We start from the raw sequence: 19,947 nt of genomic DNA, 5'->3' as shown, positions 1-19,947 counted from the left end.
ACACATGACATTGTTAGACTGACACCTCATCACACGAAACAAACGACATTGTTCGACTTGCACCCTTCCACACGAAACACACGATAATGTTAGACTGACACCCCTTCAAACGAAACACACGACAGTGTTAAACTGGAACCCCTTCACACGAAACACACGAAAATGTAAGATTGAAACCCCTTCACACGAAACAGACGACAATGTTAGACTGACACCCCTTCACATGAAACACACGACGGTGTTAGACTGATACCCCTTCAAACGAAACAAAAGACACTGTTAGACTGACACTCCTTCACACAAAACACACGACCGTGTTAGACTGGAACCCCTTCACACCAAACACACGACAATGTTAGACTGACACCCCTTCAAACGAAACACACGACCGTGTTAAACTGGCACCTCTTCACACGAAACACACGACAGTGTTAGAATGACACCCCTTCACACGAAACACACGACAATGTTAGACTGACACCCCTTCACACGAAACACACGACAGTGTTAGACTGACACCCCTTCACACGAAAAACACGACATTTTTAGACTGGCACCTCTTCACACGAAACACACGACAGTGTTAGACTTACACTCCTTCACACGAAAGACACGACTTTGTTAGACTGGAACCCCTTCACACGAAACACACGACAATGTTAGACTGACACCCCTTCACACGAAACAAAAGACCGTGTTAAACTGGAACCCCTTCACACCAAACACACGACAATGTTTGACTGAAACCCCTTCACACGAAACACACGACATTGTTAGACTGATACCCTTTCACACGAAACACACGACAATGTTAGACTGACACCCCTTCACACGAAACACACGACAATGTTAGAATGACACCCCTTCACACGAAACACACGACCGTGTTAGACTGGAGCCCCTTCACACGAAACCCACGATATGTTAGACTGACACTCCTTTACACGAAACACACGACATTGTTAGACTGGCACTTCTTCACACGAAACACACGACAGTGTTAGTCGGGCACCCCTTCACACGAAACACACGACATTGTTAGACTGGCACCCCTTCACACGAAAAACACGACATTGTTAGACTGACACCCCTTCACACGAAACACACGACCGTGTTGGACTGGCACCCTTTCACACGAAACACACGACATTGTTAGACAAGCACCCATTTACACGAAACGTACGACAATGTTAGACTGGCACCCCTTCACACGAAAATCACGACAATGTAGGACTGAAACCCCTTCACACGAAACACACGACAGTGTTAGACTGACACCCCTTCACACGAGACAAACGACATTGTTAGACTGGCACCCATTCACACGAAACACACGACAGTGTTAGACTGACACCTCTTCACACGAAATAAAAAACATTCTTAGACTGACACCTCTTCACACGAAACAAACGACAATGATAAACTGTCACCCCTTTACACGAAACACACGACATTGTTAGACTGGATCCCCTTCACACGAAACACACGACAGTGTTAGACTGACACCCCAGCACACGAAACACACGACAGTGTTAAACTGACACCCCTTCACACGAAACACACGACAGTGTTAGACTTGCACCCCTTCACACGAAACACACGACATTGTTAGACTGACACCCCTTCACACCAAACATATGACATTATTAGACTGACACCTCATCACACGAAACAAACGACATTGTTCGACTGGCACCCTTCCACACGAAACACACGACATTCTTAGACTGACACCCCTACACACGAAACACACGACAGTGTTAGACTAACACCAATTCACACGAAACATACGACAATGTTAGACTGACACCCCTTCACACGAAACACACGACAGTGTTAGACTGACACCCCTTCACACGAAACACACGACAATGTTAGACTGACATCCCTTCACACGAAACACACGACCGTGTTAGACTGGAACCCCTTCACACCAAACACACGACAGTGTTAGACTGACACCCCTTCACACGAAACATACGCCAGTCTTAGACTGACACTCGTTTACACGAAACACACGACATTGTTAGACTGACACCCTTCACACGAAACACACGACAGTGTTAGAATGATACCCCTTCACACGAAACACACGACAATGTTAGACTGACACCCCTTTACACGAAACACACGACAATGTTAGACTGACACCCCTTCAAACGAAACACACGACAGTGTTAAACTGGAACCCCTTCACACGAAACACACGACAGTTTTAAACTGACACCCCAGCACACGAAACACACGACAGTGTTAAACTGACACCCCTTCACACGAAACACACGACAGTGTTAGACGGGCACCCCTTCACACGAAACACACGACATTGTTAGACTGACACCCCTTCACACCAAACACATGACATTGTTAGACTGACACCTCATCAAACGAAACAAAAGACAGTGTTAGACTGATACTCCTTCACACGAAACACACGACCGTGTTAGACTGGAGCCCCTTCACACGAAACACACGACAGTGTTAGTCGGGCTCCCCTTCACACGAAACACACGACATTGTTAGACTGGCACCCCTTCACACGAAAAACACGACATTGTTAGACTGACACCCCTTCACACGAAACACACGACCGTGTTGGACTGGCACCCTTTCACACGAAACACACGACATTGTTAGACAAGCACCCATTCACACGAAACGTACGACAATGTTAGACTGGCACCCCTTCACACGAAAATCACGACAATGTAGGACTGAAACCCCTTCACACGAAACACACGACAGTGTTAGACTGACACCCCTTCACACGAGACAAACGACATTGTTAGACTGGCACCCATTCACACGAAACACACGACAGTGTTAGACTGACACCTCTTCACACGAAATAAAAAACATTCTTAGACTGACACCTCTTCACACGAAACAAACGACAGTGATAAACTGTCACCCCTTTACACGAAACACACGACATTGTTAGACTGGATCCCCTTCACACGAAACACACGACAGTGTTAGACTGACACCCCAGCACACGAAACACACGACAGTGTTAAACTGACACCCCTTCACACGAAACACACGACAGTGTTAGACTTGCACCCCTTCACACGAAACACACGACATTGTTAGACTGACACCCCTTCACACCAAACACATGACATTGTTAGACTGACACCTCATCACACGAAACAAAAGACAGTGTTAGACTGATACTCCTTCACACGAAACACACGACCGTGTTAGACTGACACCCCTTCACACGAAACACACGACAGTGTTAGACTGACACTCTTTTACCGAAACACACGACATTGTTAGACTGACACCCCTTCACACGAAACACACGACAGTGTTAGACTGACACCCCTTCACACGAAACACACAACAATGTTAGACTGACACCCCTTTACACGAAACACACGACAATGTTAGACTGACACCCCTTCAAACGAAACACACGACAGTGTTAAACTGGAACCACTTCACACGAAACACATGAAAATGTTAGACTGACACCTCTTCACACGAAACAAAAGACAGTGTTAGACTGACACTCCTTTACCGAAACACACGACTTTGTTAGACTGACACCCCTTCACACGAAACACACGACATTGTTAGACTGACACCTCTTAACACGAAATAAAAAACATTCTTAGACTGACACCTCTGTACACGAAACAAACGACAGTGTTAAACTGGCACCCCTTCACAGGAAACACACGACATTGTTAGACTGGATCCCCTTCACACGAATCACACTACAGTGTTAGAATGGCACCCCTTCACACGAAACACACGACATTGTTAGACTGACACCCCATCACACGAAACACATGACATTGTTCGACTGGCACCCCTTCACACGAGACACACGACAATGTTAGACTGACACCCCATCACACGAAACACATGACATTGTTCGACGGACACCCCTTCACACGAAACACACGACAATGTTAGACTGACACCCCTTCACACGAAACAAACGACAGTGTTAGACTGACACCCCTTCACACGAAACACACGACAGTGTTAGACTGACACCCCATCACACGAAACACATGACATTGTTCGACTGACACCCCTTCACACGAAACACACGACAATGTTAGACTGACACCCCATCACACGAAACATATGACATTGTTCGACTGACACCCCTTCACACGAAACACACGACAATGTTAGACTTGCACCCATTCACACGAAACATACGACAGTGTTAGACTGACACCCCATCACACGAAACACATGACATTGTTCGACTGACACCCCTTCAAACGAAACACACGACAATGTTAGACTGACACCCCTTCAAACGAAACACACGACATTGTTAAACTGGAACCCCTTCACACGAAACACACGACAATGTTAGACTGACACCCCTTCAAACGAAACACACGACAATGTTAGACTGACACCCCTTCAAACGAAACAAAAGACAGTGTTAGACTGACACCCCTTTACACGAAACACACGACAATGTTAGACTGACACCCCTTCAAACGAAACACACGACAGTGTTAAACTGGAACCACTTCACACGAAACACATGAAAATGTTAGACTGACACCTCTTCACACGAAACAAAAGACAGTGTTAGACTGACACTCCTTCACACGAAACACACGACCGTGTTAGACTGACACCCCTTCACACGAAACACACGACAGTGTTAGACTGACACCCCTACACACGAAACACACGACAATGTTAGACTGACACCCCTTCACACGAAACACACGACAGTGTTAGACTGACACTCCTTTACCGAAACACACGACTTTGTTAGACTGACACCCCTTCACACGAAACACACGACATTGTTAGACTGACACCCCTTCACACGAAATAAAAAACATTCTTAGACTGACACCTCTGTACACGAAACAAACGACAGTGTTAAACTGGCACCCCTTCACACGAAACACACGACATTGTTAGACTGACACCCCATCACACGAAACACATGACATTGTTCGACGGACACCCCTTCACACGAAACACACGACAATGTTAGACTGACACCCCTTCACACGAAACACACGACAGTGTTAGACTGACACCCCTTCACACGAAACACACGACAGTGTTAGACTGACACCCCATCACACGAAACACATGACATTGTTCGACTGACACCCCTTCACACGAGACACACGACAATGTTAGACTGACACCCCATCACACGAAACATATGACATTGTTCGACTGACACCCCTTCACACGAAACACACGACAATGTTAGACTTGCACCCATTCACACGAAACATACGACAGTGTTAGACTGACACCCCATCACACGAAACACATGACATTGTTCGACTGACACCCCTTTACACGAAACACACGACAATGTTAGCCTGACACCCCTTCAAACGAAACACACGACATTGTTAAACTGGAACCCCTTCACACGAAACACACGACAATGTTAGACTGACACCCCTTCAAACGAAACACACGACAATGTTAGACTGACACCCCTTCAAACGAAACAAAAGACAGTGTTAGACTGACACCCCTTCACACGAAACACACGACAGTGTTAAACTGACACCCCTTCACACGAAACACACGACAGTGTTAGACTGACACCCCTACACACGAAACACACGACAATGTTAGACTGACACCCCTTCACACGAAACACACGACAGTGTTAGACTGACACTCCTTTACCGAAACACACGACTTTGTTAGACTGACACCCCTTCACACGAAACACACGACATTGTTAGACTGACACCTCTTAACACGAAATAAAAAACATTCTTAGACTGACACCTCTGTACACGAAACAAACGACAGTGTTAAACTGGCACCCCTTCACACGAAACACACGACATTGTTAGACTGGATCCCCTTCACACGAATCACACTACAGTGTTAGAATGGCACCCCTTCACACGAAACACACGACATTGTTAGACTGACACCCCATCACACGAAACACATGACATTGTTCGACTGGCACCCCTTCACACGAGACACACGACAATGTTAGACTGACACCCCATCACACGAAACACATGACATTGTTCGACGGACACCCCTTCACACGAAACACACGACAATGTTAGACTGACACCCCTTCACACGAAACAAACGACAGTGTTAGACTGACACCCCTTCACACGAAACACACGACAGTGTTAGACTGACACCCCATCACACGAAACACATGACATTGTTCGACTGACACCCCTTCACACGAAACACACGACAATGTTAGACTGACACCCCTTCACACGAAACATATGACATTGTTCGACTGACACCCCTTCACACGAAACACACGACAATGTTAGACTTGCACCCATTCACACGAAACATACGACAGTGTTAGACTGACACCCCATCACACGAAACACATGACATTGTTCGACTGACACCCCTTTACACGAAACACACGACAATGTTAGCCTGACACCCCTTCAAACGAAACACACGACATTGTTAAACTGGAACCCCTTCACACGAAACACACGACAATGTTAGACTGACACCCCTTCAAACGAAACACACGACAATGTTAGACTGACACCCCTTCAAACGAAACAAAAGACAGTGTTAGACTGACACCCCTTTACACGAAACACACGACAATGTTAGACTGACACCCCTTCAAACGAAACACACGACAGTGTTAAACTGGAACCACTTCACACGAAACACATGAAAATGTTAGACTGACACCTCTTCACACGAAACAAAAGACAGTGTTAGACTGACACTCCTTCACACGAAACACACGACCGTGTTAGACTGACACCCCTTCACACGAAACACACGACAGTGTTAGACTGACACCCCTACACACGAAACACACGACAATGTTAGACTGACACCCCTTCACACGAAACACACGACAGTGTTAGACTGACACTCCTTTACCGAAACACACGACTTTGTTAGACTGACACCCCTTCACACGAAACACACGACATTGTTAGACTGACACCTCTTAACACGAAATAAAAAACATTCTTAGACTGACACCTCTGTACACGAAACAAACGACAGTGTTAAACTGGCACCCCTTCACACGAAACACACGACATTGTTAGACTGACACCCCATCACACGAAACACATGACATTGTTCGACGGACACCCCTTCACACGAAACACACGACAATGTTAGACTGACACCCCTTCACACGAAACACACGACAGTGTTAGACTGACACCCCTTCACACGAAACACACGACAGTGTTAGACTGACACCCCATCACACGAAACACATGACATTGTTCGACTGACACCCCTTCACACGAGACACACGACAATGTTAGACTGACACCCCATCACACGAAACATATGACATTGTTCGACTGACACCCCTTCACACGAAACACACGACAATGTTAGACTTGCACCCATTCACACGAAACATACGACAGTGTTAGACTGACACCCCATCACACGAAACACATGACATTGTTCGACTGACACCCCTTTACACGAAACACACGACAATGTTAGCCTGACACCCCTTCAAACGAAACACACGACATTGTTAAACTGGAACCCCTTCACACGAAACACACGACAATGTTAGACTGACACCCCTTCAAACGAAACACACGACAATGTTAGACTGACACCCCTTCAAACGAAACAAAAGACAGTGTTAGACTGACACCCCTTCACACGAAACACACGACAGTGTTAAACTGACACCCCTTCACACGAAACACACGACAGTGTTAGACTGGCACCCCTTCACACGAAACACACGACATTGTTAGACTGACACCCCTTCACACCAAACACATGACATTGTTAGACTGACACCTCATCACACGAAACAAAAGACAGTGTTAGACTGACACTCCTTCACACGAAACACACGACCGTGTTAGACTGATACCCCTTCACACGAAACACACGACAGTGTTAGACTGACACTCCTTTACCGAAACACACGACTTTGTTAGACTGACACCCCTTCACACGAAACAAACGACAGTGTTCGACTGACACCCCATCACACGAAACACACGACAATGTTAGACTGACACCCCTTTACACGAAACACACGACAATGTTAGACTGACACCCCTTCAAACGAAACACACGACAGTGTTAAACTGGAACCACTTCACACGAAACACATGAAAATGTTAGACTGACACCTCTTCACACGAAACAAAAGACAGTGTTAGACTGACACTCCTTCACACGAAACACACGACCGTGTTAGACTGACACCCCTTCACACGAAACACACGACAGTGTTAGACTGACACCCCTACACACGAAACACATGACAATGTTAGACTGACACCCCTTCACACGAAACACACGACAGTGTTAGACTGACACTCCTTTACCGAAACACACGACTTTGTTAGACTGACACCCCTTCACACGAAACACACGACATTGTTAGACTGACACCTCTTAACACGAAATAAAAAACATTCTTAGACTGACAACTCTGTACACGAAACAAACGACAGTGTTAAACTGGCACCCCTTCACACGAAACACACGACATTGTTAGACTGACACCCCATCACACGAAACACAAGACATTGTTCGACTGGCACCCCTTCACACGAGACACACGACAATGTTAGACTGACACCCCATCACACGAAACACATGACATTGTTCGACTGACACCCCTTCACACGAAACACACGACAATGTTAGACTGACACCCCTTCACACGAAACACACGACAGTGTTAGACTGACACCCCTTCACACGAAACACACGACAGTGTTAGACTGACACCCCATCACACGAAACACATGACATTGTTCGACTGACACCCCTTCACACGAAACACACGACAATGTTAGACTGACACCCCATCACACGAAACATATGACATTGTTCGACTGACACCCCTTCACACGAAACACACGACAATGTTAGACTTGCACCCATTCACACGAAACATACGACAGTGTTAGACTGACACCCCATCACACGAAACACATGACATTGTTCGACTGACACCCCTTTACACGAAACACACGACAATGTTAGCCTGACACCCCTTCAAACGAAACACACGACATTGTTAAACTGGAACCCCTTCACACGAAACACACGACAGTGTTAGACTGGAACCCCTTCACACGAAACACACGACAATGTTAGACTGACACCCCTTCAAACGAAACACACGACCGTGTTAAACTGGAACCCCTTCACACGAAACACACGATAATGTTAGACTGACACCCCTTCACACGAAACACACGACAGTGTTAGACTGACACTCCCTCCCGAAACACACGACAGTGTTAGACTGACACCCCATCACACGAAACACACGACAGTGTTAGACTGACACCCCATCACACGAAACACACGACAATGTTAGACTGACACCCCTTTACACGAAACACACGACAATGTTAGACTGACACCCATTCACACGAAACACACGACAGTGTTAAACTGGAACCACTTCACACGAAATAAAAAACATTCTTAGACTGACACCTCTTCACACGAAACAAACGACAGTGATAAACTGTCACCCCTTTACACGAAACACACGACATTGTTAGACTGGATCCCCTTCACACGAAACACACGACAGTGTTAGACTGACACCCCATCACACGAAACACACGACAGTGTTAAACTGACACCCCTTCACACGAAACACACGACAGTGTTAGACTGGCACCCCTTCACACGAAACACACGATATTGTTAGACTGACACCCCTTCACACCAAACATATGACATTGTTAGACTGACACCTCATCACACGAAACAAACGACATTGTTCGACTGGCACCCCTACACACGAAACACACGACAATGTTAGACTAACACCAATTCACACGAAACATACGACAATGTTAGACTGACACCCCTTTACACGAAACACACGACAGTGTTTGCCTGACACCCCTTCACACGAAACACACGACAGTGTTAAACTGGAACCACTTCGCACGAAATAAAAAACATTCTTAGACTGACACCTCTTCACACGAAACAAACGACAGTGATAAACTGTCACCCCTTTACACGAAACACACGACATTGTTAGACTGGATCCCCTTCACACGAAACACATGACAGTGTTAGACTGACACCCCATCACACGAAACACACGACATTGTTAAACTGACACCCCTTCACACGAAACACACGACAGTGTTAGACTGGCACCCCTTCACACGAAACACACGACATTGTTAGACTGACACCCCTTCACACCAAACATATGACATTGTTAGACTGACACCTCATCACACGAAACAAACGACATTGTTCGACTGGCACCCTTCCACACGAAACACACGACATTGTTAGACTGACACCCCTACACACGAAACACACGACAGTGTTAGACTAACACCAATTCACACGAAACATACGACAATGTTAGACTGACACCCCTTCACACGAAACACATGACATTGTTCGACTGACACCCCTTCACACGAAACACACGACAATGTTAGACTGACACCCCATCACACGAAACAGATGACATTGTTCGACTGACACCCCTTCACACGAAACACACGACAATGTTAGACTTGCACCCATTCACACGAAACACACGACAGTGTTAGACTGGAACCCCTTCACACGAAACACACGACAATGTTAGACTTGCACCCATTCACACGAAACATACGACAGTGTTAGACTGACACCCCTTCACACGAAAATCACGGCATTGTTAGACTGACACCCCATCGCACGAAAAACATGACATTGTTCGACTGACACCCCTTCACACGAAACACACGACAATCTTAGACTGACACCCCTTCACACGAAACACACGACAGTGTTAGACTGGCACCCCTTCACACGAAACACAAGACAGTGTTAGACAGACACTCCTTTACACGAAACACACGACTTTGTTAGACTGACACCCCTTCACACGAAACACACGACAGTGTTAGACTGACACCCCTTCACACGAAACACACGACAGTGTTAGACTGACACTCCTTTACCGAAACACACGACTTTGTTAGACTGACACCCCTTCACACGAAACACACGACATTGTTAGACTGACACCTCTTAACACGAAATAAAAAACATTCTTAGACTGACACCTCTGTACACGAAACACACGACAGTGTTAGACGGGCACCCCTTCACACGAAACACACGACATTGTTAGACTGACACCCCTTCACACAAAACACATGACATTGTTAGACTGACACCTCATCACACGAAACAAAAGACAGTGTTAGACTGACACTCCTTCACACGAAACACACGACCGTGTTAGACTGACACCCCTTCACACGAAACACACGACAGTGTTAGACTGACACCCCTACACACGAAACACACGACAATGTTAGACTGACACCCCTTCACACGAAACACACGACAGTGTTAGACTGACACTCCTTTACCGAAACACACGACTTTGTTAGACTGACACCCCTTCACACGAAACATACGCCAGTCTTAGACTGACACTCGTTTACACGAAACACACGACATTGTTAGACTGACACCCCTTCACACGAAACACACGACAGTGTTAAACTGGAACCCCTTCACACGAAACACACGACAATGTTAGACTGACACCCCTTCAAACGAAACACACGACATTGTTAAACTGGAACCCCTTCACACGAAACACACGACAGTGTTAGACTAACACCCCATCACACGAAACACACGACAGTGTTAAACTGACACCCCTTCACACGAAACACACGACAGTGTTAGACTGACACCCCTTCAGACGAAACACACGACAGTGTTAGACTGACACCCCATCACACGAAACAGATGACATTGTTCGACTGACACCCCTTCACACGAAACACACGACAATGTTAGACTGACACCCCATCACACGAAACATATGACATTGTTCGACTGCCACCCCTTCACACGAAACACACGACAATGTTAGACTTGCACCCATTCACACGAAACATACGACAGTGTTAGACTGACACCCCATCACACGAAACATATGACATTGTTCGACTGACACCCCTTTACACGAAACACACGACAATGTTAGCCTGACACCCCTTCAAACGAAACACACGACATTGTTAAACTGGAACCCCTTCACACGAAACACACGACAATGTTAGACTGACACCCCTTCAAACGAAACACACGACAATGTTAGACTGACACCCCTTCAAACGAAACAAAAGACAGTGTTAGACTGACACTCCTTCACACGAAACACACGACAGTGTTAGACTGGAACCCCTTCACACGAAACACACGACAATGTTAGACTGACACCCCTTCAAACGAAACACACGACCGTGTTAAACTGGAACCCCTTCACACGAAACACACGACAATGTTAGACTGACACCCCTTCACACGAAACACACGACAGTGTTAGACTGACACTCCTTTACCGAAACACACGACAGTGTTAGACTGACACCCCATCACACGAAACACACGACAGTGTTAGACTGACACCCCTACACACGAAACACACGACAATGTTAGACTGACACCCCTTTACACGAAACACACGACAATGTTAGACTGACACCCATTCACACGAAACACACGACAGTGTTAAACTGGAACCACTTCACACGAAATAAAAAACATTCTTAGACTGACACCTCTTCACACGAAACAAACGACAGTGATAAACTGTCACCCCTTTACACGAAACACACGACATTGTTAGACTGGATCCCCTTCACACGAAACACACGACAGTGTTAGACTGACACCCCATCACACGAAACACACGACAGTGTTAAACTGACACCCCTTCACACGAAACACACGACAGTGTTAGACTGGCACCCCTTCACACGAAACACACGATATTGTTAGACTGACACCCCTTCACACCAAACATATGACATTGTTAGACTGACACCTCATCACACGAAACAAACGACATTGTTCGACTGGCACCCCTACACACGAAACACACGACAATGTTAGACTTACACCAATTCACACGAAACATACGACAATGTTAGACTGACACCCCTTTACACGAAACACACGACAGTGTTTGACTGACACCCCTTCACACGAAACACACGACAGTGTTAAACTGGAACCACTTCGCACGAAATAAAAAACATTCTTAGACTGACACCTCTTCACACGAAACAAACGACAGTGATAAACTGTCACCCCTTTACACGAAACACACGACATTGTTAGACTGGATCCCCTTCACACGAAACACACGACAGTGTTAGACTGACACCCCATCACACGAAACACACGACGGTGTTAAACTGACACCCCTTCACACGAAACACACGACAGTGTTAGACTGGCACCCCTTCACACGAAACACACGATATTGTTAGACTGACACCCCTTCACACCAAACATATGACATTGTTAGACTGACACCTCATCACACGAAACAAACGACATTGTTCGACTGGCACCCCTACACACGAAACACACGACAATGTTAGACTAACACCAATTCACACGAAACATACGACAATGTTAGACTGACACCCCTTTACACGAAACACACGACAGTGTTTGACTGACACCCCTTCACACGAAACACACGACAGTGTTAAACTGGAACCACTTCGCACGAAATAAAAAACATTCTTAGACTGACACCTCTTCACACGAAACAAACGACAGTGATAAACTGTCACCCCTTTACACGAAACACACGACATTGTTAGACTGGATCCCCTTCACACGAAACACACGACAGTGTTAGACTGACACCCCATCACACGAAACACACGACAGTGTTAAACTGACACCCCTTCACACGAAACACACGACAGTGTTAGACTGGCACCCCTTCACACGAAACACACGACATTGTTAGAATGACACCCCTTCACACCAAACATATGACATTGTTAGACTGACACCTCATCACACGAAACAAACGACATTGTTCGACTGGCACCCTTCCACACGAAACACACGACATTGTTAGACTGACACCCCTACACACGAAACACACGACAGTGTTAGACTAACACCAATTCACACGAAACATACGACAATGTTAGACTGACACCCCTTCACACGAAACACATGACATTGTTCGACTGACACCCCTTCACACGAAACACACGACAATGTTAGACTGACACCCCATCACACGAAACACATGACATTGTTCGACTGACACCCCTTCACACGAAACACACGACAATGTTAGACTTGCACCCATTCACACGAAACACACGACAGTGTTAGACTGGAACCCCTTCACACGAAACACACGACAATGTTAGACTTGCACCCATTCACACGAAACATACGACAGTGTTAGACTGACACCCCTTCACACGAAAATCACGGCATTGTTAGACTGACACCCCATCGCACGAAAAACATGACATTGTTCGACTGACACCCCTTCACACGAAACACACGACAATCTTAGACTGACACCCCTTCACACGAAACACACGACAGTGTTAGACTGGCACCCCTTCACACGAAACACAAGACAGTGTTAGACAGACACTCCTTTACACGAAACACACGACTTTGTTAGACTGACACCCCTTCACACGAAACACACGACAGTGTTAGACTGACACCCCTTCACACGAAACACACGACAGTGTTAGACTGACACTCCTTTACCGAAACACACGACTTTGTTAGACTGACACCCCTTCACACGAAACACACGACATTGTTAGACTGACACCTCTTAACACGAAATAAAAAACATTCTTAGACTGACACCTCTGTACACGAAACACACGACAGTGTTAGACGGGCACCCCTTCACACGAAACACACGACATTGTTAGACTGACACCCCTTCACACAAAACACATGACATTGTTAGACTGACACCTCATCACACGAAACAAAAGACAGTGTTAGACTGACACTCCTTCACACGAAACACACGACCGTGTTAGACTGACACCCCTTCACACGAAACACACGACAGTGTTAGACTGACACCCCTACACACGAAACACACGACAATGTTAGACTGACACCCCTTCACACGAAACACACGACAGTGTTAGACAGACACTCCTTTACCGAAACACACGACTTTGTTAGACTGACACCCCTTCACACGAAACATACGCCAGTCTTAGACTGACACTCGTTTACACGAAACACACGACATTGTTAGACTGACACCCCTTCACACGAAATACACGACAGTGTTAAACTGGAACCCCTTCACACGAAACACCCGACAATGTTAGACTGACACCCCTTCAAACGAAACACACGACAGTGTTAAACTGGAACCCCTTCACACGAAACACACGACAGTGTTAGACTAACACCCCATCACACGAAACACACGACAGTGTTAAACTGACACCCCTACACACGAAACACACGACAATGTTAGACTGACACCCCTTCACACGAAACACACGACAGTGTTAGACAGACACTCCTTTACCGAAACACACGACTTTGTTAGACTGACACCCCTTCACACGAAACATACGCCAGTCTTAGACTGACACTCGTTTACACGAAACACACGACATTGTTAGACTGACACCCCTTCACACGAAATACACGACAGTGTTAAACTGGAACCCCTTCACACGAAACACCCGACAATGTTAGACTGACACCCCTTCAAACGAAACACACGACAGTGTTAAACTGGAACCCCTTCACACGAAACACACGACAGTGTTAGACTAACACCCCATCACACGAAACACACGACAGTGTTAAACTGACACCCCTTCACACGAAACACACGACAGTGTTAGACGGGCACCCCTTCACACGAAACACACGACATTGTTAGACTGACACCTCATCACACGAAACAAAAGACAGTGTTCGACTGACACCCTTTCACACGAAACAGACGACAGTGTTAGACTTGCACATCTTCACACGAAAGACACGATACTCTTAGACTGACACCCCTTCATACCAAACACACGACAGTGTTAGATTGACACCCCTTCACACGAAACACACGAACGTGTTAGACTGACACCCCTTCACACGAAACACACGTCAGTGTTACACTGACACCTCTTTACACGAAACACACGACAGTGTTAGACTGGCACCCCTCCACACCAAACACACGAACGTGTTAGACTGACACCCCTTCACACGAAACACACGACAATGTTAGACTGACACCCTTCCTTCCCACGAAGAACACACCATAGTGTTAGACTAACACACCTTCCTTCACACGAAACACACCACCGTGTTAGACTGACACCCTTCCTTCCCACGAAGCACACTACCGTGTTAGACTGACACACCGTCCATCCCACGAAGCACACCACCGTGTTAGACTGACACACCGTCCTTCCCACGAAACACACCATAGTGTTAGACTGACACCCTTCCTTCCCACGAAGCACACCACCGTGTTAGACTGACACACCTTCCTTCACACGAAACACACCATAGTGTTAGACTGACACCCCTTCCTTCACACGAAGCACACCATAGTGTTAGACTGACACCCTTCCTTCCTACGAAGCACACCATCGTGTTAGACTGACACACCTTCCTTCACACGAAACACACACCGTGTTAGACTGACACACCTTCCTTCACACTGAGCACACCACCGTGTTAGACTGATACCCCTTCCTTCACACGAAGCACACCACCGTGTTAGACTTACATCCCTTCCTTCACACGAAGCACAATACCGTGTTTGACTGATATCCCTTCCTTCACAAGAAGCACAATACCGTGTTAGATTGACACCCTTCCTTCCGACGAAGCACATCACCGTGTTAGACTGACACACCTTCCTTCCCAGGAAACACACCATAGTGTTAGACTGACACCCCTTCCTTCACACGAAGCACACCACCGTGATAGACTGACACCCTTCCTTCACACGAAGCACACCATAGTGTTAGACTGACACCCTTCCTTCACATGAAGCACACCACCGAGTTAGACTGACATCCCTACACACGAAGCACACCACCGTGTTAGACTGACACACCTTCCTTCACACTAAGAACACCACCGTGTTAGACTGACCCACCTTCCTTCACACGAAGCACACCACCGTGATAGACTGACACACCTTCCTTCACACGAAGCACACCACCGTGGTAGACTGACATCCCTTCCTTCACACGAAGCACACCATAGTGTTAGACTGACATCCCTTCCTTCACACGAAGCACACCACCGTTTTAGACTCACATCCCTTCCTTCACACGAAGCACACCATAGTGTTAGACTGACACCCCTTCCTTCACACGAAGCACACCATAGTGTTAGACTGACACCCCTTCCTTCACACGAAGCACACCACCGTGGTAGACTAACACCGTTCCTTCACACGAAGCACACCACCGTGTTAGACTGACATCCCTTCCTTCACACTCAGCACACCATAGTGTTAGATTGACACCCCTTCCTTCACACGAAGCACACCAAAGTGTTAGACTGACACCCCTTCCTTCACACGAAGCACACCATAGTGTTAGACTGACACCCCTTCCTTCACACGAAGCACACCATAGTGTTAGACTGACACCCCTTCCTTCACACGAAGCACACCAAAGTGTTAGACTGACACACCTTCCTTCACACGAAGCACACCATAGTATTAGATTGACACCCCTTCCTTCACACGAAGCACACCATAGTGTTAGACTAACACCCCTTCCTTCACACGAAGCACATCACCGTGATAGACTGACACCCTTCCTTCACACGAAGAACACCATAGTGTTAGACTGACATCCCTTCCTTCACACTGAGCACACCACCGTGTTAGACTGACATCCCTTCCTTCACACTGAGCACACCACCGTGTTAGACTGACATCCCTTAATTCAAACTGAGCACACCACCGTTTTAGACTCACATCCCTTCCTTCACACGAAGCACACCATAGTGTTAGATTGACATCCCTTCCTTCACACGAAGCACACCACCGTTTTAGACTGACATCGCTTCCTTCACACGAAGCACACCACCGTGTTAGATTGACATCCCTTCCTTCACACGAAGCACACCACAGTGTTAGACTGACATCCATTCCTTCACACTGAGCACACCACCGTGTTAGACTGTCACCCCTTCCTTCACACGAAGCACACCATAGTGTTAGACTTACACACCTTCCTTCACACGAAGCACACCATAGTGTTAGACTGAGACACCTTCCTTCCCACGAAGCACACCACCGTGATAAACTGACACCCTTCCTTCACACAAAGAACACCACCGTGTTGGACTGATACCCTTCCTTCACACTGAGCACACCACCGTGTTATACTCACACACCTTCCTTCCCATGAAGCACACCACCGTGTTAGACTGACACACCTTCCTTCCCATGAAGCACACCACCGTGTTAGACTGACACACCGTCCTTCCCACGAAACACACCATAGTGTTAGACTGACACCCTTCCTTCCCACGAAGCACACCACCGTGTTAGACTGACACACCTTCCTTCACACGAAACACACAATAGTGTTAGACTGACACCCCTTCCTTCACACGAAGCACACCATAGTGTTAGACTGACACCCTTCCTTCCCACGAAACACACACCGTGTTAGACTGACACCCCTTCCTTCACACTGAGCACACCACCGTGTTAGACTGATACCCCTTCCTTCACACGAAGCACACCACCGTGTTAGACTTACATCCCTTCCTTCACACGAAGCACAATACCGTGTTTGACTGATATCCCTTCCTTCACAAGAAGCACAATACCGTGTTAGATTGACACCCTTCCTTCCGACGAAGCACATCACCGTGTTAGACTGACACACCTTCCTTCCCAGGAAACACACCATAGTGTTAGACTGACACCCCTTCCTTCACACGAAGCACACCACCGTGATAGACTGACACCCTTCCTTCACACGAAGCACACCATAGTGTTAGACTGACACCCTTCCTTCACATGAAGCACACCACCGAGTTAGACTGACATCCCTACACACGAAGCACACCACCGTGTTAGACTGACACACCTTCCTTCACACTAAGAACACCACCGTGTTAGACTGACCCACCGTCCTTCACACGTAGCACACCACCGTGTCAGACTGACATCCCTTCCTTCACACGAAGCACACCACCGTGTAAGACTGACACCCTTCCTTCACACGAAACACAGCATAGTGTTAGACTGGCACACCTTCCTTCACACGAAGCACACCACCGTGGTAGACTGACACCGTTCCTTCACACGAAGCACACCATAGTGTTAGAGTGACATCCCTTCCTTCACACGAAGCACACCACCGTGGTAGACTGACATCCCTTCCTTCCCACGAAGTACACCACAGTGTTAGACTGACACCCCTTCCTTCACACGAAGCACATCATAGTGTTAGACTGACACCCCTTCCTTCACACGAAGCACACCAAAGTGTTAGACTGACACACCTTCCTTCACACGAAGCACACCACCGTGTTAGACTGACACACCGTCCTTCACACGAAGCAGACATCCATGTTAGACTGACACACCTTCCTTCACACGAAGAACACCACCGTGTTAGACTGACATCCCTTCCTTCACACGAAGCACACCACCGTGTTAGACTGACACCCTTCCTTCACACAAAGGACACCATAGTGTTAGACTGACACACCTTCCTTCCCACGAAACACACCACAGTGTTAGACTGACACCCTTCCTTCCCACGAAGCACACCATAGTGTTAGACTGACACACCGTCCATCCCACGAAGCACACCACCGTGTTAGACTGACACACCTTCCTTCCCACGAAACACACCATAGTGTTAGACTGACACCCTTCCTTCCCACGAAGCACACCACCGTGTTAGATCTAGACTGAGACACCTTCCTTCCCACGAAACACACCATAGTGTTAGACTGACACCCTTCCTTCACACGAAGCACACCATAGTGTTAGACTGACACCCTTCCTTCACACGAAGCACACCACCGTGTTAGACTGACACCCTTCCTTCACATGAAGCACACCATAGTGTTAGACTGACACACCTTCCTTCCCACGAATCACACCACCGTGTTAGACTGACACCCCTTCCTTCACACGAAGCACAA

The 19,947-nt window shown here is 47.1% G+C and overlaps 1 protein-coding gene across 2 annotated transcripts in view; it reads right to left on the bottom strand.

The window, feature by feature from the left end:
- LOC125379753 overlaps positions 1-19,947 on the bottom strand; it is an 80,494-nt gene that overhangs the window by 14,884 nt on the left and 45,663 nt on the right. The window lies entirely within an intron of this gene.

The sequence above is a fragment of the Haliotis rufescens genome, unplaced genomic scaffold (assembly GCF_023055435.1).
Source record: "Haliotis rufescens isolate VD_foot unplaced genomic scaffold, xgHalRufe1.0.p SCAF_145, whole genome shotgun sequence".
NCBI lineage: Eukaryota > Metazoa > Mollusca > Gastropoda > Lepetellida > Haliotidae > Haliotis > Haliotis rufescens.
The sequence above is the reverse complement of the archived record's forward strand: the minus strand, read 5'-3'. Positions and strand labels throughout refer to the sequence as shown.